General features: G+C 38.1%; 2 pseudogenes; one reads left to right on the top strand and one right to left on the bottom strand.

Moving 5' to 3' along the window:
* Window positions 1–4,513: 4,513 nt before the first annotated feature.
* Window positions 4,514–5,460, bottom strand: LOC134374612 (olfactory receptor 52D1-like; annotated as a pseudogene).
* Window positions 5,461–5,484: 24 nt separating this feature from the next.
* Window positions 5,485–10,049, top strand: LOC134376353 (olfactory receptor 51I2-like; annotated as a pseudogene).
* The last annotated feature ends 8,909 nt before the right edge of the window (window positions 10,050–18,958 follow it).

Raw genomic sequence — 18,958 nt, 5'->3', positions numbered from 1 at the left:
AAGAAAACCCAGATTGTTGGTTTAGTGAGCTACAAATATTATGGCATTCATTGAGAAAATAAAACTAGAAAGGAGAATAAATTTACATTCATATTTTGGGTATGTTGATTTTTTTTTTTTTTTTTTTTTTGTCTTTTTCGTGACCGGCACTCAGCCAGTGAGTGCACCGGCCATTCTTATATAGGATCCGAACCCGCGGTGGGAGCATCGCAGCGCTCCCAGCGCTGCACTCTCCCGAGTGCGCCATGGGCCCGGCCCTGGGTATGTTGATTTTAAAGCTCTTATGAAACAGTCAATTATCGATGCCAAGCAGTTAGTTGGAAAGAAAATAAATTAGAACTACAGATATAGATTTGAGAGTCATCAGTGTGTCAGAGATAGTGGAAATCTGACATTTCCACTATCAGGATGAGTACATAAGGACAAAATTGAAGCAGACTTGAAAAAGACCTGTGGAGAAGGTTAATATTTAGGAGAGAAAAAAGAGAGTTATTTGTAAAGAAAACTGAAGAAAATAAATATGGAGATAGGTGGAGAACCAAGTAAACATGATATTACTGATCCAAGAAGAGAGAAACAATCAGGAAATAGGAAACAGTCAAGTGTATCAATTTCTGGACTGAGAGTCCATTGCATTAGTAATATTGAGTTCAGCAGTGACAGTGAAGGCAGTTTTAGAATGTGGTAACATGATAGAACAGTGCATTTAGGAGTGAATGAGAAACAAGAAAAAGGCATAAAGGAATCAGATGGCTGATGACTATGTGCTTGAGTAGCTTATGGCATAGTGACAAACACCAGACCATAATAGATACGCTTCTTTTACTGCTCAAGGAACAGAAGAAGAGATTGTTTCAGCCCAAAAGTCAATGGGTAGGAGAAGTACAGAGACAAGTGCAGACCAATTCCTGAAGAACGACATATGCCTGAGCCATTATTTAGGTTTTAAACAAAGGGTAATGTGTATGTTTTGAAGAACTTAAGCAGGAAGACTTGAGTTTTAGAATGATCAGTCTGTCAGCCAAGGCAAGAAATGGATGGATTCTGACAGAGTTGGTGCAAGGAGCAGTTAGGGAGTTGCTTCAGTAATTCTGATGGTGAAGGTCTAAAGTTAGTCATATACAGTACAAATAAAGTGGCAAGACAATTTTTAGGAATACGATAAGACTTGACAAGTGCTTGGACATTAAAGATAAGAATAAGTGGTCAAGGATGAATGGAAGATTTCTGGCCTGGCTTCAGTATGACAGTACTCTTATGAGAAAAATATGAGGGGCCTATGGGTATTTGCTTATGCATGTCAGTGAAGTCAGAAGTCCCTTTCTCAGCCATAGCCTTCTTGCTTGAGCAATCCTACAGCTGACTGGAGACAGTGTCTCTGATTTCCACTCTCTCTGTCTTTTCTTTGTACCAAAAGGTTAGTAGATGATGGTGAAGAAAAGGAAATAATGTTCATTGCTTGTTACCATGTGCCAAGCTAAGTAAAAAACTTGTTTATGCTCACAATTACCCCATAGGAAAAATGTGTAAGATATTATAATTTCTACTTCAAAGATGTGAGGAAATTAAAGTTTAGATTATGACAGTATCATATGACTGATTATTTATTTACTCTGTATCTGATCCAAAAGCTATTTTCCTAATTACAGCATACTTCCTTCCTTTTCCTATAATGAATGTTTTGGTTTCCATGTCTGCCCCCACCAAAAATATAAAGTAGGGTAGTGATGTCTGTAAAAATGGCAGAGTAAGACCTCTGAAAATGTTCTCTTCCATTAAAGCAATGAAAAAGCTGGCAAAATATTGTCAGCATCATCTCTTTCAGAACTCTATAAGAAAACAAAGATTTGCCTCAATCCAGGGAATCTTTATTTTTTAAAAAAGGGCTGAATTTTGGTAAAATCAGTAACTTTGTGTTGTTGTGACTTGCCCTAATCTCATCCCCCACTCTCCAGCTCTGCACTTGCGTTAAAAGATAACAGCCTGCTTTTACAGTGAAACCCAGTAGCCTGGTGGCATCCAGAGGGTGAAGACTGGGCTGGAACTCTCTCAAAGTCTCTTTTTCAGAGAACCGTCATTGTTTCACTTGTCTAGAGATTCCCCTGAGGGCCATGCTTGCAAGACTCTAAATTTAACCTGATCCAGAGCTCACCCGGTGTGAATAGCTTTTTCCCATGGGCGACTGTCAAAAACAATTACAGGCAATTAACTGTGCAGCTGCTTGCAATAGTGGATAATAGTTAGGGCATACAAGAAACTAACTAAAAAGCTAAAACAGAAAAGCCAAAAAATACGATATTAACATGAGCTTAAGACATTTTTTGACATAGCTCTAGGGATATAGAAGGCCATGTGCGTGTCCATAACTTTGCACATGTTCAGGGCTGTACATATCCTCAGAAAAGATCTGAGAACACCATAAGCTCTTACCTCTGGCTCGCCGTAAGGCTCTGCACAAGCAGAAAATAAAGTTTAAAGCAGAGTTGTAAACTGAATGGCTGAGTGTTGAAGTTGTGCCCCAGTATGCATCTGGAGTCCTCAGCAAAGACAGAAAGACTTACTGTTTCAAAGTATTTAAGGCAATCTCTTTCTAATTATTGACTGACCACTAAACTAACAAAGCAGAGATTTCAGTGACTACACATGACAAAAGTTGGTGTTACTGAATTCATAAAAAAAAAAAAATCAGTAAACAGACAACAAAAATGACAATAACAAATAGCAACAAAACAAACCCTGGGAGAGGGGAAGATCTGATTTTCAGAGTTGTCACATAATATTGTCTAAAACGTACAATTTTCAACAGAAGCTTATGAGACATACAAAACAAAACAAACAAAAAACAAAACAAAACAACAACAAGAACAAAAACAAGGAAGATTGGCCCATACACAATGAAAAAAAAAATACCAATAGAAACAGTCCCCAAGGAAGACCAAACAATTGGGCTTACCAAGACTTTAAGCCAGCTATTTTAAATCCATTCAAAGACCTCAAGGAAACTATATTTAAAGAATTAAAGTATAAGAGAACTTTCTCACCAAAGAGATCATATATGTGTATGTATCTATGTATACATATATATGTATGTATCTATGTATATATGTATATATATACACACACACAGACACACATATGTTGGAGTCAAAAAGTATAAAAACTGACATGAAAAATTCACTACAGGAGCTCAACAACAGATTTGATGAGACAGAAGAAAGAATCAGCAAACTTGAAGACTAGTCAATGGAGATAATCCATTCTAAATAACTTAAAGAGAAAAGAAGGTAGAAAAATAAACAGAGCCTTAGAAACCCGTGAGACACCATCAAGCATACCAACATATGTGTATGGAAGTCACAAAAGGAGAAGCAAAAAAAAAAAAAAAAAGAAAAAAAGAAAAAGAAAAAAAAGGAGGGAAAAAGTTATGTAAAGAAGGCTGGCCAGTTAACTCAGTTGGTTAGAGCACAGACTTATAACAAGGTCACAAGTTCAGACTCCATCCCCCCCAAACATAAAAGAATATTTGAAGAAATACAGGCTAAACACTTCCCTAGTTTGATGAAAAACATTAATGTTCACATTTAAGAAGCTCAACAAGTTCAAAGTAGGATAAACTTAGAAAGATACACTTAGTAAATGCAGTCAATGAGATGCTATGAAAAAAGGCAGTTGGACTTCAAAAAAGTTTCCCTAAATGCTCCCTAAGGAATAAATTTATGATTAAAGGTAAAAAATTCAAAAGTGGAGGAGTAATGGGAGAAAATATAATTTCATTAATCATTAACCATCTCACAAGTACTATCTAGCTTTTATAGAATAATTTTATAATACATTTATAATAATTCTGTAATGCAAGATGATGTAAAGATGTATTAGATTAGTTATAAACATTCACTAATAATATTTTGAGAAGTTACATAAATTTTACATATTATATTCATTTATTAAGAATATTACATTTCAGGCACTGTTCTAAGGTCATTCCTTATCACAATCTCAAAAGTTAAGTAATATCATTACTTCATTTTACAGTTGACCATGGCAGGCATAGAAAGATTCAGCAGCAGGCTCAAAACAGAAAAGTTCTAAGTGGATGAGCCAAGATTCAAACCCAGGCACTGTGATTTTAGACCTTGTATGTTTAACCACTACCCAAAATTTTGGAGTTTAGATTCAAATTCACTCGAAATATTTATTTTCTTTTTAATTTCTTTGTTTTTTATTTGATCTTCTGGTAGAATATTCCCACCATGAGATGCACTATCTTCTCCAGACCAGGACTGCCTTCCTATAGCAAGTTATAGCCTCTTCCAGACAATGGAGAAAATGTTATCTCATTTCTGGTAATTGAAAACTGCTAAAGGAGTAAATTCAGTGATCAATAATAAATCCAATTCAGCTGTCCTCCCATGCCATACCATCCCTCTCACATCATAGGTCTGTATCTGTGTAAGTTTATCTAGAAAACTACCCTACCGATTTATTTTCCTTACGTCCAACTTCTGCTCAGAACTCATACTGAGGCCTTTCCAAGTATTTTCAGAACTCAAGTCTGAATCTCCTTGGTTCTAACCCCATAGGTAATAGAATTGAGCAAAAGAGGCACCGGCACATAGAGATTAGCTGGATATATCTGCACATGCTTGGAGACATGGTGGTAACCAGAATAGTGGATGAGAAAGGTGAAGAAAGCAGGGATGTAGAAAAACGAGATAACCAAGGTGGAAGCCAGAGGTAGTGAGCTCCTTGCACCTGGTATGTTGAGATGGAAGGCAGTAGACAGCATGGAGGACAAAACCATAGGAGGTGGCAATGAGGATGAAATTTAGACCCATGCCCAGCAGAACCACATAGACAATATTGATGGTGATGTTGGCACAGGCCAGTCGAGCAATGCCCATATACTCACAGTATGTGTCATGCATGGTGACCACAGTAGGGCAGTCACCTCAGCAAGAAAGTGAAGCAGGAAACAATAGCTACAATATGGAATATCCCAACAAGTCCGATTCTGCCCATGACTGTATTGCTGAGAATGGTTGTGTATCTCAGTGGGTTGTAGATAGCCACATATCCATCAAAGGCCATGAGAGGGAGAACCAAGGAATCCAGAGCATAAATGGAATGGACACAACACATCTGTGCCAGGCATCCACCAAAGGATATCTCACCAGCATGGAGCCACAAAATGGCCAGAATTTTTGGCACAGTGGTGGAGGCAAGAGCCAGGTCAGTGAATGAGAGAAGGCAAAGGAAGAGGTACATGGGTGCACGAAGTGCATTGTGTGTGACAACAACCAGGATGAGGGCAGCATTTCCAGCCAGTGCTACCAGATACATCGCACAGAAAGGGATGGCAATCCAGAAGTGGGCAGCCTCCAGCCCTGGTATCCCTGTGAGGAAGAGAGTGGCTGGGGGACTGTTGTCACTGAAGTTAGAATCTGACATCCTCTTTGGCAAACAAAGGGCTGTATTCAAGGGACGATGGTGTGCCTGCCCGTAATATCAGGTATTTGGTTAATTCACATAAAACGATGGCCTTTCTTTGATATAATCTTTTTTGAACTACAAAAAGTACTTATTGCCATTAACTTGTTCAAGCATATGAAGTTTCCATCACATAATCCACATTTTTTTCTGCTTCTGCTAATTCCTATGTTAAACAATGATGTTTCGAGTTCCCTAATTGAAGCATCAAGCTAAGTATTTATTCATCTGCCCAATCTGATCCTTCCAGATTGGGGTCAGATCTCTAAGGATGAACCTCAGACAGTTGGAGTTGGTATATCTGGGGGATATAATGAGGCTGTTTCTAAAAAAGGAGGAAACAAAATAAAACAAAAACAAAGCAAAAACACCACAGGATGTTTCTATTAGAATCAACTACTGTTCCACAGGATAAAATAGTTGCTTGGATGACAATGACAAAAAAAGAAAGCCATCAGGAAAAGAATATCCCTTACCCTCTTCAGTTTTCCCATTTGCCTCTAATGCTTCTTATTGGCAGAGTCTAACCTTGTATTTAATTTTAGCTGGATAAAAAAATCTTGTTATGTGTTCTGAAAATGTTAAGTAAATAAATGAACAGTCTGTGTTGGAACAGAGCTCTGCAACTCAACAGTATTAAAATTTTGAACCTAATTTCACCTCCCAAGCACTCAGTTTTCTCAGTGAAATAGGAAGAAATTCCCTCCATGTTTGGTTGTTAGGATTGAAAGAGACAATGACCATAAAGTTCTTGATGAAGTTCAGAGAATACTGAAAACACTGAGTATTATTGATGACTATTCCATTTCTATCATCTATGACTTTAACCAACCCTACACTCTGGGGTTTGAAAATCTTCTGAGAAGAGGGTCCTGGAGTGGGAAATTGGCTTGGGAGAAAGAAAGCCTGGAGCTGGAGGTCAGAAAGAATGAGTTACATTTTTGGTTTACCATTTGAAAACAGTAGGTCTCTTGGTACTGTCCTCGTTTGCCTGGAGGTCATTAGGATACATCCCTTACAGAAACTCAGGAGCCAGGAGGACATGGTCTAGGGCAGGGCTGGGAGGAGGGGTTGCCTTGTCTTTTGCATAGAAGTTCAACCACCCATGCAAGTTGACAGCAAGAGGCATATGCTGGGATCCCACTGTGAGAAGCCTATTCCCAATAGGGTTTGGCTGGGGAATATTACGGCTTGCTATAGCCCCTCCACTACTCAGAGCGTAAAAGCTGGCTCTTGTGGAATGTAGTGTCAGTGTGAGGTTTTCTACAGCCTTGGCCTAGCCTGTGGAATTACAGCCCATTCCTCCTGGAGCATCTGGGGCAGGCTGGGACATCGCCTTGTAGCTGCTCTCAGTCTCATTTGTCCTCCCCTCCTTCTTCTTCTCCATGTTAATGTTGCAGTCACTATCTCCCTAAAATCCCTTCTCTGCTCTTGCATTTTGCTTTCCTTAACTAGCACTCTCCAACTCCATATTATTTTCTCTCTGTTTTTCATCTCCTTCTATCTGTCTCTTTGTCACTCTCTGCCTTTTATCCTGCCCTCCTATCTCTCTCTCTCCAACTATATATCACTTCTCTCTTCACCCTCTGCACCCACTTTTTGCATGATGTGAATACGGAGAAAAATATTAAGGAGCGGAGAGGATGCTAGTATTAGCAGAGTTCTTATCTGAAGGAGATGAACTCCATCATCTCCAGTTAGAACAGAAAGTAGGTACTACAAATGACCTTATTTTGCAGCAGCAGGTTTTAGCTAAGAGAGTTTTAGATTTCCTTTTAGTGGAACATGTGACACGGTGCGTTGTTCAAGCAGTGGGTGGCCTAATCATCTCCTAATCATTGTTTCTAAAATCCTCAATATTCATTACTTTATGTGGTACTAATATGGCTCATTACACTGTACAGGCTTCCCAGGGTTTATCTGGTTCATCCTCCCCACCTTTTCAAATCCAATCCTGCTGCTCAGCAAACCCATCTTTGGGCAGTAAGCCCTTGTAACTTTGTCCCAGACCCTGATCCCTCTGGTGGGGAATTTATCCCTGATGTCTAATTGGATTATTTATTGATATAATACTTACCATATGCTGGAGAAAAATCAATTTTTCTTCCAAGAGTCATATAAAATAATAAATATAACAATGATGTAATAAATTTCTCAGTGGTGGGTAGTTACACTCAAATGTTAGGAATTACTCATGAAAGGCATAAGGGGATCCAATACCTAAATTTCAGAAGCATTAGGTGAGGACACTTGCCTAAAGGGTAGGCAAGAGTTTTGCACATGTTACAGAAATATTATGAAATATGAAATAAATGTATCTCCTTCACCAAATGATTATTTCTGAAAATCCACAGTGTGAGAGAACAAGGGGAAGAATATGAAATGTTTTGGTTTTTTTACTCCTTCATCACATTTTCTCACAGCCTTGTTTCTCATCTTTTACTCCTGTGGAAGATTGACATTTTGTGAGAGGAACAACAACAGTCTGGTGTGAAAATGAAAAAAAAAATGCTATTATCTAGCAATTTATAGGGGAAATGTGTTAATGGTAGAATGTTTTCCTTGTTATAATTTTTCTTTCTCCTCTCAATTATTTCTAATCCTTTGCACTTTACTTTTGCTTGTCTGTGCCATAATCTATTTTGTGACAATACATGGTTTAAACATACATATTTAAGTTTTAAATAAATATATGTGGATTTTGTTAAAGCAAGTACAAGGTACAATCAATGTGCCATCTAAACATGCTTTTAAATAATAACAATGATAACAGTGCATATATAAGCTTACTGATAGGTAGGAACAGTTTCAAGTCCAAATTCTTTCTCCCTCTCTCTTCCCCGCTCCTTCCTTTTTATATGCATGTGTGTATGTACATTCATAGAGCAACTCTATTTTACCCTATCTTAAATATAAAGGAGACAAAGAGTTTAAGAAATTAGCTTAATGTCAGTAGCTATTAAGAGGCAGCACTAGGACTCAACTTTTTTTTTTTTTTTTAACTCTTAACTAGTACACTGCAATGATTCTCATGAGCTATTGATTCTCTGGGCTTTCTGCAAGGACCTTTCAGTGTCATATGTGAGATTCTGGACCATGTAAGTAGCTCAGTATAGAAGGTGGAATACGAAATTCAATTTCTAGCCATGTGACTTTCTCACTAGAAAACCTGGGGTACCTCTCTCCCTTTCTTGGACACTTGATTCTTCATCTGTCAGACAGGGTGCAAGTTTTAACATCTCTTGTAGATCTACTAAGATCATGGCTATGAAATTTGAGACATATGAAGGAGATCTGTGATAATGACCATGAGGAGGGCATCCAGAGACCTACCAATGAGACTAAAGGAGCTAGTCAACATCCCTAAAAAGAGTCCTAATCTACAATTCTTCTGAAAGAGATTTAGGAAAAAAAGCTTCTCTTTCAACAGCTAGCATTTCATAACCTCATGGTCATTCTCCCAGTGAATTTCAGGAAAAAAATCTATATGTAATCTTACTTAATAAAGCTGGATGTTGCCTTCTTCTCCATAGAAATAGCAGTAATCTTAAACGCACAGTATAATTTCTACAAAAGGTCAATCTGGCTGATGACAGATGTCCCCAGCCTCTCATAGGCAACCACAGGATCAATGCCTCTGATGCTCCCAGCTTTATTCTGATAGGTTTCCCAGGAATGGAGACCATGGAGCCCTGGCTATCTCTCCCTCTCCTTCTTCTCTTATGTAGTCTCCATTGTGGGCAATATCCTGCTCCTCCTCATTGTCAAGGAGGAGCAGAGCTTGCACCAGCCCGTGCACTACATCTTGTTCCTACTCTCAGTCAATGACTTAGGTGTGTCCTTCCCCACAGTGCCGACTGTGCTGGCTACCCTCTGCTTCCGTGCTCCAGTGATCTCCTTCAGTGCCTTCTTGGCCCAAATGTTTTTCATCTACTTCTTCACTTGGACAGAATCTGGCATCCTTCTGGCCATGAGCTTCGATCGCTACGTGGCCATCTGTAACCCCCTGCACTATGCTTCAGCACTCACAAATGCATGCATTGTGGGGGATGGGCCTGGGCACTGACCTCCGCAGCTTTGCTCTTATCTTGGTTCTCCCAGTGCTGCTGCACAGACTGCCCTTCTGCCACACCCGGAACATGCTCTCCCATGCCTACTGCCTTCATGTGGATATGATTAAACTGGCATGTACAGATGTCTCCCTCAATAACCACTACGGGCTGTCCATTGTGTGGTTTACCTTTGGTCTGGACTCTGCATTCATCCTCATGTCCCACATACTCATCCTGCAATCAGTGCTAGCCATTGCCTCTTGGGAGGAGCACCTGAAGATGCTCAACATGTGCGTGTCCCTCATCTCAGCTCTGCTCATCTTCTATGTGCCTGTGGTTACTGTGTCCATTGTTCATCACCTTGGAGCTGACCTGCCCCATGCTGTCTATATCCTCATGTCTACTCTCTACTTCTTTGTGCCTCCCATCCTAAACTCTGTCATCTACTCTATTAGAACAAAGGAGATATGGCAGAGACTTCTCAAGATGTTTCCCAGGGTTAAGTTCTAACTCGTTGGCAGATCTAACACCTCTAGATGATCGAATATTGGGAGTAGAGGCAGCCAGACACCAGAGTAGGAATCAGGGGAATGTTAGTGCCACGCTTCAAATTCTAGGATCAGTGAGCAATCATTTAATCTAGTATACTGGGTTAGCACCTGCCAGGACCACCTTGGGTTTTATTCAGAAATTAATTACGTCAATGTTCTCTAGAGGCAGAAAAATGGTCTCTCTTCAAGAATAACTGGGAGAATATTGAGCATCACTACAGAGTGGGATTATTCTCTGGAGGAGTTGGGACTAACTTCATGAAACTTTGTGACATGCTAGTTACTTCTGGTTATGGGCTGGCACAGCTTTTAAAAAGACAGAGGCACAGATAGGGATAATTATGAGCTGGGTTTACATCATTACCAATGTGCAAGTTTAATGTGGATGATTGATTTCTGATGCTGCTAAGACCTTTGCCACCAGGTGTTTGAAAAGTTTGAAATTTTGGAGTTTGACAGCTATAATATTTAAGTAGTCAGAATTAGAGTTTAGGATTCCTGTCATTTTTTTTTTCTCAAATGGGTGACCATGAGATATGTTGGCACTCGGCTCTGCCAATCTTCACTGAACTCAACAGCCTTTTGCTCATATCTCTTCTATGACCTTTTCCTCACTCTTTCATATCATTTGCTTTCCCGGATGGAATCTAAGCTTTCTGAGGAAGAAGTCTGTTCTTACTCTACTCTGTCTATCCACATTAAACTCACCTTGGGCCCTCCATTCAGATATCATCTGTGTGGCTAAAGTAATAATGAAAGAATAATTGAAAAACAGATGAATGGATAAGAGAAGGAAATAATGAGATAATGAGTGAAAAAATTAATGAATGAACATATGAACTAATAATGATTTCCTAAATCAGAGAGTCATATAAGAAAATATTTCCTCTTCCTCTGGACCCCATAATTCCCTCTTTGAAGGGAAGTATAAATAAGAGATGAAATCCTGGGCGAGCGGAACTAGCCTCTCTAGGTCTTAATTTTCTCACCTGTAAAATAAGACATCAATCTCTGATTTATCTAATTCCTATGTTTGTTTTGAAGAGTAAGTAAAATAAACTGCCCTAAAATTACATAATAATATACACATACAGCTTATTTACTCATTTTTTAAAATCAAGAAAAAGTGCAAAATTCTGTTCAGCTTCAAAATATCATGTGCATAAGTTAGAGTATAAATCAATATTTTTTCTAGGATTTTCCTGAACCTTAAGTAGTTCTGATCCCTGCCTGCTTTGTGTCCACTGTACTCAGAAAGTACTTTAATTATGTTAGTTATTTCCTCTCCTCCACCAAACTGTAAGCAACTCATGGGTAGGGATCATATTTTGTTTATCTTTTTACTCGTCAGACTCTAAAATAGGGTCTGAAATATACCAAATATGCACAAAAAAAGTTGAGAAATGAATTAATAAATTATTATATTTGCATGTATTTACATACCAGCAATCTCATTATACTTTAGTGAATTATCACCTCTTAAAATATTTTACTGTAAAATATATCACAATTTTACTAAAGAATCATTTTATATGGAGCCTTTGTCATCAGTCATAGGCTAAAAACCATATACATTACAAATAAGATCAAAGTGGATAAAAAATAAATTGTTCTTGAAATTTTCAAACATGTTACAAATGTACCTTGTATATTTATATTGTTTAGACCTTATGTACCACACAGCATGCTCACAGTAATTTATAGGGTGACAACACTGTGCCTGATCTTTAGCAGGTGTTTAAATAATTTTTTGAATGGATGTTGTTGTTTAATGATTTCAGACTTGTCACAAATATAACTTATAATGAAATTACTGCTATAATAAGTGGAAAATACGGTTTAAATGACAGTAACTTAACTTACTCCTTTAAATCTAAATGACTTTGAAGCAATGGTTTGGCTCTTTTATGTACCTGTAAAAAGCTGTCTAGGAACATTTAGGCTAATGTTTTTCACAACACAACCCATAAATAACGACACTCAAAATCCATCTTTTGACCTTGGAAATTTGTCCAATCTAAAATGGGCTCAGCAGATATTTGCTGCTGACAGTCCTTTTCTATTCAGTTCATTGAAAACAAAGAATTCATGGCTCTGTCTGGATCTCTCATTTGCCCATCTGGAGATACATCTCAGACTATTTATCTACTTTACTGATGAGAACTGTGATCACAGTGACACTCTCACCATCACAGGGCTCTGGTTATCAATGTCATGAGATATATCTGATCTGAGGTCTTGACTTCTTTAACCTGTTTCTATGATTTAACCTCCATTGCTGAAGCTATCTTATTGGTTTCATATTCCATTCTTCTAGAACTAGAACATGAATTGTACCTGTTCTCTCTAAGCAAAACTAGGGCCACCTACTCATTGTGGGCTGGCCGGATCCCATCCAGTCTGTGTCTGCTTGAGGTGCTAAGAACAAATGGAAGTGTATTTACTTTATGAAATAGCAGGAGAAGACATTCTGCAAGTTGGCGTTGGTACATGGACAATCTCCTGAACCTACAAGATTAGAGGAGTGTAGGGTGTAGGAGGTATTACTGAATGGGATTTGTGTCTTATGTGGTGTTATTTGAACTTTTGCCCTTTGGGGAACTATGCACATAGTTATGAAGCCTCAATTCAGATTCTGCACCCTCTTTCATTCCTAACTCTATCAGGTTCTACCCAGCACACCAAATGCTACATGTTTATGTCACACTACAGCTTGAGGACTGTATGGCGCTGCACTTCTACCCCACCCTACATTAGAAAGTGCTTCCACCCTTGACTCTCAAAAATATACAGTAATGAACTCTTTCTTACTTTCCTACTTCTAACAAATCCAAAAGTAGACATAGAAAAATTGAGGTCAGATAGGTCTGAATTAATGATTGCAAGAGCAATGGAAAACACCCATTTATGTAGTCTTACCTGCTTGCTATGTTTTGTTTCACAGATGAGGAAATATTCATAATTATTCCCTTGATAAATATGTGATTTTGCTGCTATCCCAAGCAAGTGGATTATAATTGTTACACAGTAACATTTTATAGATAAGTATCCCAAAATAAAATATGAGCCCTTTGACAGTGCTTACTACAATTTGTGGCATAGGAAATATTCGTTAAAACAGTGGAGCAAAGGAGAGGAAAACAGGGTTGAATATAAATGAAAAACATTGTATCTAACTGAAAAACAGCTTCCTAAAATAAAGTGTGAAGGAGAAAGGCCTTCAGCAAACAAGCATGAAAGATGAAGAAGAGAAAGACATGAGATCCAGGAAACAGAATTCCAACCCAGGAGACAAATTAGTCAAATCCCTTGTGACAGTTGCATAAGCAGCTCATCCAGAAGGAAGTCAGAGGATATAAGGCTCCAGGGGAGGATGTCAAGAAAATTAAAAAGACTTTACTAGAAGAGTAGTGTGATTAAAAGGGTGGACAGATTTGAGGAGGTAATAAACTCAGGAGTTTCATGAATAAGCACAAATAGTAATGGACACCTGATACTGGTCTTAAATACTTCCATATTTCCCATTTCATACTTTATTTCCTTTCAAACTGCTCCCATCTAATACCCTGATCACTTACTCCCAGCTTAGGATCTTACTTTTTATTTCGGAAGAAGAAAGATGTGATTAGACAGGAACTCTCAATTTTCTATCACTAAGTCTGAGTGTATCTTCCTTTTCCTGCTGATATCAATGGTGGAAATGTTCTTAATATCCAAAATACTTGGTCCCTCCATTGTCATTATTCACAGCCTGCATAGGTTAATATCTTACTAATTTCTAACTCACTCCTCAAGCCTTTGAACCCCCCTTGTTCTGCCACCCACTCTTCTCCAACATTCCCTTTTAAACCTTCATACATGTTTCGTATTGTCATATCTGCCAGGAATGACCCTTTTTTGTTCTTTGTCTCCTGTTCTCTTCCTTTTGCCTAAGGCTCACTGTGGTTTCCTTTTTCTTTTCTTTTCTTCCCCTCCCCCTTTTTTCACCGTATTAATTTTATATCGACTCCGTGAGAAATTACCACACATTTTGCAGCTTACAACAACAAAAAAAATCTCTTATATTACAGTTTCTGTAGGTCAGAAATCCAGAAACATTAAATGCTTAGGGTCTCTTAAGGCTGACATCAAGGTGTTGGCAGGTCTGCATTCCTTATTAAAAGCCTCGAGGAAGAATCTTATTAGAAGCTTATTTAGGCTGTTTGTTCAGTTCAGTTCTCTGTGGTTGTAGGACTGAAGTTTCCATTTCCTTGTTAGATATTGGCTGGCAAGTCCAAATCACATTACTGAAGCTATTCACACAACTTCTCATGCTTTTCATTTGGCTCGTTTAAGCAGTGGTGGTCAAGTGCCTCTTATGTTTTGAATCTCTGATATATCTGCCATATTTTTCTGTCTCCAGCCTGAGATAATTCTATGCTTTTAACAGCTCATGTGATTATAGTAGGTCCACCTGGATCATGTGAATGAAAGCAAACCCTTATCTTAAAGTCTATCTTGTGGTCCGTAATTTTTGCCATGAAACATAACACATTCATAGGTTTAAAACACGAACATCTTTTGGGAGGCATTCTACCACCATATTTGCCTAAATAATATTTGCTCATTCCTTGAGAGTCATGAGAGCTATCACATGCACCTGGACATCTCCAACTGCCCTATAATATTGCAAATTCTCCTATGTTTTCCCCTAAAATCATGCCTGTATCTCTTAACATTGTAATTATTAAACTGTTATGTTTGCTTAGCACTATTCCAAACTAGACTAGTAATTGGCGTACTTATACATCTATACATTCCCATGACTAAAATCATGTTTAACATTGAACGAATGTCTTGATTTATACTTACTCATGTTAACATACACCTTATACCATAAGCCTTCGGGGTAGGGATTGTGACCTTATAATAAACAAACTGTTTTTTTTGTTGTTGTTTGTTTGTTTTATATGGAAAAATTTAAACACAAGCACAAATGGCAAAGGAAAAATGTACATAAAATTGTGATAAATCCATATGTATTGATGAGGGCTCAGGTGATTTCCTGATCTTTTCCTGTGAGAATCAGTGTGACTGTGAGAAGATCTAAGGGTTTATTAGGTGGTGCACTGAATTTTTTTATCTGTAAGTGGAATTCTTTTCTTCTTTTCTTTTTTTATTATCTTGTTAATTCATGTAAAAACAGAGTTTCAAAATACATGAAGCAAACAACAACAAGAACAATGTATTAAACAATATCTTATATAACTGAAAGAATAAATAATCAAATCTAATATTCTATTTGGATTATTGAAAAGCTACTACATATTCATCTTGGTTAGTTTCAGATAAACATTAGGAAAGTGAGAGGTTCTTTCTAAAGCTAATTTTTCACTGTCCTCCCTGATCAGGTTCAAGTGTAAGTCACCTGTTAGTAAGCACTATTTTTTCCAGATGTATCTGCTAGTGTGTTCCTAGAAATAAGTTGTTCAAGCTATTCTGAGTATTCTTATTATGCTGTATACTTAGATCAATACCTATTCCCAATTGTTTTACTTTCAGGGCTTAACGTTTGGGACTTCAATGTCCAATTAGATATGGCAGCCAGTAAGCTAAATGCTTTTCATGAATTATATTGTTTAGTTATCCCAATCATTCTGTGTCATATTATTGCCTATTTTACAGTGAAAAAAAATGCAGCTGTATGTGGGTTAGAAACTTTCTCAAGGCAAGTGGTAAAACCTAGACTCAAACTCAGGTCCATCTAGCTCCAAACTTTATCAACTCTTTCCTATTACCTAGTGGTCTCCTGATTGGTATTCAGTAAACATTTGTGAAGAAAGCATCACAGTGCAATGCTCTCAACACCTTCTTAATCAGGGCAAATATTTTCTATGATTTGGTGTATAATCACAGTACGTGTGCAATCAGCTACAGTGTATCAGTGCTTCTTATCATGCTTAGGGTCAATTTCATGGATGATACAGGTGCGAATTTCAAATGTCCTAGTAAGTTCAAATGCTAAAATTAATTTATATGGGGCTTAAGCACTCTTCATAGTGTTTAGCATTTCTTATGAATACTGATTATATTTGTATAGTGGAAAGGTCATAGCTGACTTAACAGAAGATCTTGGACCTAGGTTTAAATATTATTCTGCTAATAACAAGCTATGTAAATTTTAGATGACTTTTTCCCTTCTAAACTCTAATTATTATTATTATTATTATTATTATTATTATTATTATTATTATTATTATTATTGTAAAATGAGGGGTTAAATACAATGTTCTTTCAGGTCCCTAGTTCTGATCATTCCTACTCTGACATACCTATAAATCAGGGAGGTGTGGGGCACTGTAGATGCTCCATATTCCCAGAAGTCCATGAGCACCTGAGCTGATAACAGCTTAAGGGACTTCCTAGATGCAGCCATATATTGCATAAGCCGGGGAGTTGGTAGAGGCGACTTGAGGCTAGGGGCAGGGCATGAAGGACCCCCAGAACTGATCTTCCTTCCTCTACACCTTCTATGCCTAAAAATCTCTCAGGTAGGTAAGTCAAAGTGTCAGGCACTCTAAATTCAGGCCCTTCGACACTCTGCCCCTAGTGTAGAAATCCCAAGTGCTGCAATATGGCAGTCTTAAAGAGGAAGGGCACACCTAACCTGTCAATTTTTCTCCCTGCATTTTCTCACCTTCATCACCTTCTCAGTTCTATAATTTCTGTCTGTTGCTCTCGGTCTCTGAAATCCCACCATGCTTTCTGCTTTACACATTCCTTTCCCAGAAGACATACCTCATCAGGCTACACTTTGGATATACATGCCTTGGTGTAAATAAACACTTTCATAATTTTCTCAGAAAAATCTGCTAACAGGGGATGCATAAAAAGACTAGCGCAGTTTTGGAAGCCACTTGTTAGGACCCCTACTTAGTGTTGAAAGACACCAAATCAGATATTTATGTATATTGCACACAGAGGCAAACTAAAATGTATAGGAGGAACTTCCTGGTTAGTAAAACAAAGGGGTCCTAAGAATACAGAATGAAAAAAAAATTGAATCCTGAGAAAAAAGAAGAGAGTCCTGAGAGCAGATGGAGGAGCAAAGGCAGATGAAAGGCTGGAGTGAGGATGCAGAGCAGGCTTTAGAACTCAAAGCTGCAAAAGCTTTCGTCCTAAGAACTTTCACAACGGCTCACTTTTAGCTTTTCACAATCCCATTAGGTAAGTTGCTTAGCATCTCCAATTTACAACAAAGGGACTGAAACCCAGAAAGGCTGAGTGACTTATTGAGTACTTCTTCTGGTCAAGCGCTTGCACTAAGCACAGCAGGGACCAAAACTATGAATAAGACTCAGGGATGAGTTCTTGAAGCTGATAAGGCAGGAGGAAAGATAAGATTTACAAAGTTATAATGCAGTGCAGGCAGAGAAATGGACAAAAAAGGAGTTACAAGCCTAGATCTGTGAGAGGTAGTAGGGAGTTACCTTTGAGGGTAATGACCAGCCAATTATTCCTGCAGGAAGGAATCCATAGACTTCAGCCCTAGATTATGGATCAAATGGATATGTTCATACAGTCTGGCAACTTCTAGGAACTTGGAAGCTGCAGGTCAAGTTTGGGTAACAGCAAGTATACCCATCTGTATCCTGAGGTACGAAGACAATAATTTTGAGAGCTGAGGCCAGAAATATTGGTTTGGTGCTAACCATAGAGGGCCTCTAATTTATTTAGGCTAGTGAGTTTGGATTTAGTCATTTGATAATGATGAACCGTTTAAAGTTTCTAATCGGAAAAGAGCATTTTCAGATTTGCCTTTTAAAAATATTAGTCCTACTACAGGTTAGAGATGAATTGAAGAGAGAGGCAAGATATTTATTAGGATGCTTTATTATGGCATACTAATGTGATATTTTGGGTCTGAAGTGTACTACTACTGCAGGTGGAATGAAATGGAGAAAGGTGCTGACAAAGGCACTTTGGGGTTGGTATTTCCATTGACTGCTATCCAGTTTAATGTAACAGGTAAAGGAAAAGGGGTCAGTGATGTTTGGATTCTGAGTATCAGTCTTGGACTTAATGCTGATATCACTCAAAAAGTTAGAAGACAGATGAAAAACAATTCTGTGGTGTAGAGAAATGATTATCAATCTTATGCCTTTCAGGAGATAGGTGGTTCTGAAAGAAATTACTTTCAGTAAATTAAGTTACTCAGGGAGAAAAGTGATGCTGTAAACTAAATGGGTAGAGTTAAAAAGTGGGTGGAAATATGAAAGTATAGTGCATCTTGATGAATGTCTGGAAGGTTATCTCTATGAATGGTCATCTTTCTGTCCACTTATCTTTTGTCTGGATGAGTGGATGGAAGAACTGAGAGATTACATAGGGGTGGGAAATCTGGAAGTCATTAAGGTGTTGGAGGTCCAGTAGCATGAAAGAATAGGAAGAGGAAAGGGTTATGATTCAGTGAATAAGTGTTTTGCTCAAGAAGAGGGCATTGCAGCTGAGGACATAGTGATTGGGAGAGTTTGTCTTAGGTCTGGAAAAAAGTGATACCACAGATTTACAATAATAATAATAAAAAGAGTTCATAGCTTTAAATGTCAGAAAGAGCATGGTGGTGATAGATGTAGGTGTAAAGGAGGGCAAAATGACTTGTCTTGCCAGCTGGATAAACAGACGGCTCGGATGATTTCAGAAATCTTGGTAACAATGAGAGGTGAGGATGAAGGATTTAGTGAACAAAATAGATTAATGTGATAAAGTGAGGGTATGGATAGTATATGAAAGTCTTAAAATATTAGGCAGAGGCCATGCACACCACAGTATACTCTATTTGTCTTCTTTACAGGATAGTGGCCCTAGAATTGAAGCAGCAGTGCCAGT

This window comes from Cynocephalus volans, chromosome 4, assembly GCF_027409185.1.
Source record: "Cynocephalus volans isolate mCynVol1 chromosome 4, mCynVol1.pri, whole genome shotgun sequence".
Lineage (NCBI taxonomy): Eukaryota > Metazoa > Chordata > Mammalia > Dermoptera > Cynocephalidae > Cynocephalus > Cynocephalus volans.
Note: the sequence above shows the minus strand (reverse complement) of the source record. Positions and strands in the feature narration are given on the sequence as shown.